At 45.3% G+C, this 6715-nt stretch overlaps 1 long non-coding RNA gene across 1 annotated transcript in view; it reads left to right on the forward strand.

The window, feature by feature from the left end:
* Positions 1–4220, forward strand: part of LOC309619968 — a 38257-nt gene extending 34037 nt beyond the window's left edge. Inside the window, exon 4 of the long non-coding RNA XR_014239305.1 lies at positions 2962–4220. This is a non-coding gene — a long non-coding RNA (uncharacterized lncRNA). The remainder of the gene's footprint in view (positions 1–2961) is intronic.
* The last annotated feature ends 2495 nt before the right edge of the window (positions 4221–6715 follow it).

Below are 6715 nucleotides of genomic sequence, written 5' to 3' on the forward strand. Positions count from 1 at the left end.
AGTCCTGAAATGTCGTGTTTCTGCCCCCTCTGGCATCCGCCTCCAAAATAAAAAGAAGACAGAAAATAGCTCTGACTAAGCTGTAACTACCTCTAGATGCAAATGATGTGTAAATTACCTGATAACATGACTCTGTGTGTAAACTCCTTTTTGGCTGCATGCCAATTTTTTTTCTTTTCTAGTCGCTAATGTAAACATTTTTCTATATGTTCTCAGAACATATGTTTCAGTTGACATCTTATGTAAGAATGATTCTTCTCAAAGGCTTTTTCAATAACAGGAACTTTCTGCCCACTTCTAGGTGCTGAATTGTGTAAAGACACCCATCCGTAAAGCCATTTTGCATTTCCACTCTCTGTGGCCTGAACTTTGACGCATTGTGATGTGAGATTCATGCTTGCCAAATATCTGTCTTGGAGCTACACAGCCGCAAAACTTCTTTATGAATTGATCAGATCAAAAGAATAAAGCGTACTTGCCTTTTACTTAGGAATACCTACCGCTCTGGGTCAGGTCTGCTCAGGAGGGAAGATTGTCAAAATGTTTGCAGTTATTTTTGTGCAACTTCAACCAAAAGGAGACACATTTCTGGGATCCAAGTCAAAACTCCCAGGTCGCGTGAAATTCGACCCACTCTTCTCTGCTCAATGATGAGACGGAATTCTCTAGGACAGCCCTACCGATGTTTGGGGCCAGGTAATTCTTTCCTGTGTATAGAGGGGGTGTCCTGAGCATTGTGAGGGATTGAGTAGCATTCCTAATCTCCACCCACCAGATATTACTGGTAGGACTCACCCGATCCCACTCTGTGACAACCATAGGCATTGCTGAATGTTGTCTGGGGGCATAGTACTCCCTGGAGAAATACATCTGGCAAGGGACAGAGCCAGAAGGACGAGCTGGACCAGGCAATAGAACTTTGGGATCGGCGGGAAGACTGATTTTGAGTCAAGGTTGAACTCTCCAGTGCTATAACTGGGGACCACTGCCCAGAAGTCAAAACAAACCACACATGGTCTTCACAAAGCTCTACGAGGCCTTGTAACTCGGCCGCCGTGGCTTTGGTGTCCCTCCATCAGACTTTGACTGTGAACGAGAGCTTGGTGTGCGCCCGACCGTGCCCTGGTCCTGCTCAGCTCTACATCACACGGCGGGTGACAGAGGGAGAAGCGGTGGAGGTGCCGGTACGAGAGGATGGAGCAGCTGATCTCCTGCATCCTGATTCTGCTGCGGAGGCTGACGTGGTACCCAGTGGATGCCTGCAGGGTGTGCAAAAGCATCGCCTGGATAAAAGTGCTTTTGGTTCCCGGGGCTGCTGTAGCTAAGTGCCACAAGACGGGGGCTTAAAACAAGAGAAGGCATCCTCTCGCTGTTCTGGAGGTAGATATCACAAATCAAGGTTTCAGCAGAGTTGCTTCCTTCTAAAGGCTCTGAGGAGCAATCTGCTCCATGCATCTCCCCCAGCCTCGGGGGGGCTGCTGGTAATCTTTGGTGTTCCTCGGCTTGAAGACACATCAGACCCATCCCTGCCTTCATCTTCACATGGTGCTCTTCCTGTGTGCATGCATCTGCTTCCAAATTTCCCCTTTTCATGAGGACCCCCATTATGTTGGATTAGGGTCCATTCTAATGACCTCATCTTAACTTGATCGTCTGCAAAGACCCTATTTGCAAATAAAGTCACATTCACAGGTACTGGGGATTAGGACTTCAATGTCTTTTTTTTTTTTTTTTTTTAATCTTTCAAGAAAATTTCATTGAAATAAAAGCAAAACATGAAACTACATATTGAAAAGAAACACCATGTACCTGGGAAAATCCACACAAAGTGACTAACTGGAAGATATATTCTTGTAGATCTACTGGACTTTAAAGAAAAAATGGAAAGAAAATCCTTTGGGTACTTGGGCAGTCATGAAGGAAAGAAAGTCAAAATTGTTTCAGATTTTCCAAAAGTAAAACTTTGTTAGAAGACCATGGAGGGTCATTTTCAAGATTCTCAAAGACAGGATATTTGGGCCATAGATTTATTTTTAATTTCTTGGCTATGTATTTATTTTTATTAATTTTTATTGGAGTATAGTTGCTTTACAATGTTGTGTTAGTTAGGACTTCAGCGTCTTTTGGAAGGGGACGCAATTCAAGCCATAACTGTACCATTTTGGTCAAACAAAGACATTCATTTATGAGCTAGTGTGTTGGTTTCCTAGAGCTGCTGTAAGAAAATACCACAAAGTCGGTGACCGAAAACAGCAACAACAAAATTATTGTCTTTCGATTCTGGAGGCCATACGTCTGAAATCAAGGGGTCAGTAGGGTTGGAATCTTCTGGAGGCTCAGAGGAGAATCCTTCCTTGCATATTCCAGCTTCTGGTGGCTCCTGGCAATTCTTGCCTTTTTTTGGCTTGTAGATGCTTCACCCCCATTTTGCTTCCACCTTCAGATAAATGTCTTCCCTTGTGTGTGGTCTGTGTCTCGTCTTCTTGTAAGGACACCAGTTGTGGGATTTAGGGCCCACCCTATTCCAGGATCTCAAGATCCCATAAGGTTGAAATAAGGTTGCATTCACCGGTGCTGGAGGGGAGGACTTCTACATGACTTTTGGCGGGACACAGTTCAATCCAGAGCACGTGGAGAACAAGAGACGTCATGTGGTCACCTCCACCACTCATGGCATCCCTGTCATAAGAGGTGGGTCCCTACAAAGACAGCAATGCCCCGATCGAATGGCAGATGTAGGCGTGGTGGTCACAGAGAAACCTGACAGACGAAGGGGTCTTGTGGTTCTTTTTTTAAAAAAAAATTTATTGAAGTAGAGTTGTGTTACAAGTTTGTGTTAGTTTCCTGCTGTACAGCAAAGTGAATCAGCTCTACGTATCCATCTATCCCCTCTTTTTTGGATTTCCTTCCCATTTAGGTCACCCCAGAGCACTGAGGAGAGTTCCCTGTGCTATACAGTAGGTTCTCATTAGTTATCTATTTTATACATAATAGTGTGTCTATACGTCATTCCCAATCTCCCAGTGCATCCCACCTCCTCTTCCCTCCTTGGTAGCCATAAGTTTGTTCTGTACATCTGTGTCTCTATTTCTGCTTTGCAAATAAGTTCATCTGTATCATTTTCCTAGATACCACATATATGTGTTAATATACGATATTTGTTTTTCTCTTTCTGACTTCCTTCACTCTGTATGACAGTCTCTAGGTCCATCCACGTCTCTGCAAATGGCGCAGTTTCGTTCCTTTTTATGGCTGAGTAATGTTCCATTTATAGATGTATCTGCAAGCAAATCAGTTACCCCCCCAAAAGACTCCTCCAGGGAATAAGGGGATATTTGGGGGCAGGAGAAGACCTGATTCTAGCTCGTCTTGTCATTGTGACTATATCGCACCCCAAAGCTGGTGAAAACTGGGAAGAACAGGGATTGATATTACTTACGCCTGGTTGGTTGACTTTGGATGCAGCTTTCTGGGACAAAAAAAGACAACTTGGAAAAACTGCAATCATGATAACAGTGAACATACTGTGAGTCACTCATGCACATCCGATGCTAGGTCACCAGCACTTTCCTGATCTTTCCAGAAGGTGCGGGCAGAAAGTTTCTGCATAAGTAGGTTATGAATGCCACCTGGTTGCACAGTAAAATGCATCTCGAATTCAGAAATACCATCATGAGGGTGTTGCCAATAAAATCTCCTATGCTGTGGGTTGTCTTTTCACTCTCTTGGCCGTGCGCTTTGACACACACCGGTTTTTAATTCTGATGCAGTAAAATTTATCTAGTTTTCCTTTCTTTGATTGCTTGTACTTTTGGTGTCATAGCTAAGAAATCATTGCCAAATGCGAAGTCGTGAAGGTTTAACCCTATATTTTCTTGTAAGAGCTTTGTATTTTTTAAGCCCCCTTTTTTTAGATCTTTGATCCATTTGGAGTTAATTTAGGGGTCTATCCACACAGTAGAATATTACAGTCGTCAAAAGGAGTGAAGCACTGACACAGGCTTCAAGGTGGATGAACCTCAAAAACATGCTCAGTGAAAGAAGCCAGACACAGAAGGACACATAGTGTATGATTTCATTTATGTAAATTGTCCAGAATCGATAAATCCATAGAGATTTGGGGCTGGGCAAGTTGAGTGGTCACCAGGGAGTGGAGAGGGGGAGGGGGAGGAGGGACTCTTACTGGGTAAGGGGTCTCCTTTTGGGATGATAAAAATGCTTTGAAAAAAAAACGCTTTGGAACTGGATAGAGGTGGTGCTTATACAACATTGTGAGTGTGCTAAACCCTCTGAATGGTAGAGTTCACAATGGTTACAATGGTAAGTTTTGTGTTATGTGTATTTTAGTACAATAAAAGAAATGAAAAAAGAACCTGGGGATAAAAATGTCTGTTGTAGAACAGATAAAAATAGAGTTTGTAAGTTGCCCCAAATTCCATTTCTAGTAAGTTGTTTGATCCACGGCAGTGGCTGACCTGAACTTGTCCACTGAACTATCCTGCCACTTCCCCTGAGAGAAAAGATGTTGAACTTGACCCCTTCCTTTAATAAACATGTCAGGGTATCTTTCCTATGAAAGTGAGACGCGCTGGGTCCTGGGACCCTTTGCTGGGACCTGGGACCCTTTGCGGCAGGGCTTGCCCCTGGACACACCTCTCCTTGAGCAACGAAATACAAAGAAACTCTACGGGACTAAAAATAACTGCGTGCATGCGCAGTTGGGGCAAATTCTGGACAAAAGATACAAAGAGACCAAAAACCCAACTGTGACCTCTGAAGAGCCCCCGAGCAAAAGCAGGGCACTGCGCATGCCCCCTGCACACGACACCACCTAAGGGGTGGGCAGCCCACCTAAGCCGCCTCCCCTCCAGCCCGACCCCTGGACACACCCCTACCCTCACCCCATAGAAGGAACCAGCTCCCCCCCCTTGGGGAGCGAGCAAGCAAGGGCACCAGTTACCTGTTCTCGCTCCCCCCCCGCTGCAGCAGGGACCCCAGTAAAGCCTTGCCTGAATTTCTTGTCTGGCCCCTGATCAATTTCTATTGAGTAAGGAGGCCAAGAACCTTGGTCGGTAACAAAAGGATTCAGAATGCCATGGGTCCAATCTTCCCAACTGGACAGCATCTTTTCTCCCCAGCAGTTGAACTAGGGACATCAATACTAAAATAAAAGCAAGTTTTTCCTAACAATCAAAACTACAAAAGACTGAAGGAAGAGACCCTGTATGAAAAACTGGGTTATTCTGTACATCGAGACTGTACCAGGGGCAGAAATGGAAAACCCTCTCCAGGTGACTGGGGATGGTAGAGAACAACATTAGATTTACAAAAATGTTGTGAACAAGTTCTTGCCAAACCAATCCCTTCCTTTTGACGATGCCACAAGGTCACCGCTTATGAGGGAGCAAACTTCTTGGCTTGTGCTGGAACCCTTTTCTCAAATTCCACTGTTTTCGTTGAAGAGGTCAAAAGAGAGACATGTTAGCCAGGGGTCCATCTGGACACATGCTACACGTTGGCCATCAGAGTTTTGTTCGGGTGCAGGGTGAGAATCCCAGAAAAAGATAAAAACGCCTGGATCTTTCCAGATCACTCATCCATTTTGAATCTGTGAATTATGGCCTCAGGGCCACAGGATCATTGCTGGAATGTTCCTGGTGATATCGTTCTTTGTCTCACTCCTGCAAGCAGGGGAGACCTGGATCACACAGGCTGTGTGGCGGGGTGATCACAGCAGAACTGGGAACGGGTGTCAGGCAAAGGCACTGTCCAGCTGTGTGACTTTAAGGAGGTTGCTCAACCTCTCTGTTCCCTGGATTTCTCATTGGCGGGATGGTACATGTATGTCCACTGGGGGGTCATGAGGGGATTAAACATAAAGTGCTTAGAACAGGGTGGGGTTGACACACACAGGAGCACCCGAGGGCTGGTGGTTCCTCTTTGCAGCTGAGAAATCACGGGAACAAACTTCTCTCTGTCTTTCAAGGTATATGCTCTGGATTTAGCGCCGCCCAAGAGATGTATTTTTCTTTTGCACCGAAAACAGATCGTTGTGTGTTTTGGTTTTGAGTCATTTGGGGGCTCTAAGATGACTAGTAGGTGTGTGTCTCCATCACTTGCATAAATTTTTTTTGTCCAGGAGAAGCACTGATTTGAACTCTGTTTGTCTACCAACCCGCCCCCCGGCTTCCACAGCATTTGCTTTTGTACGTCACGGTGGCGTGAAGTTGGATTTTACAACTTTCAACAACAGCACAGGCATCACACGAAGACAGCAGCATTGCTTCAAGAGCAAAACGTGCTCCCCAGGTACAAATGTCTGTCTGTTGAGGATGCACTTCAGGGAAAGGGCTTGGTGCATCCGAGGGTTGGGACACCCTTGCACTACGACCTTCTTTCATGAGGTCACCTTCCTTGGATCTCCAGAAATCACAGAGTTTTGGGCTTACGTTGTCTATTTGCTGGTTGATTGCCTGGCTATCTTTTTCTCGACCATTCTCATTACGAGCATCTCTTCTTTCCGTTACCCCCTGGTTATCACACACATGCTAAGTCTTTAAGAAAGGCTGGAATTCCCTGAGGACAAGTGCGGGGATAGAAGTGTTTTAAGAGGAATGCATGACTGCGTCTTGCAGGAAGGATGTCTGAATACCGTGAAACCTCCACCTATAAATGCAGCCCATGGCACTCACCCTCCGCAGAGCCTTACAGGGAT

This window comes from Balaenoptera borealis (genome assembly GCF_965194805.1).
Source record: "Balaenoptera borealis genome assembly, chromosome: X".
Lineage (NCBI taxonomy): Eukaryota > Metazoa > Chordata > Mammalia > Artiodactyla > Balaenopteridae > Balaenoptera > Balaenoptera borealis.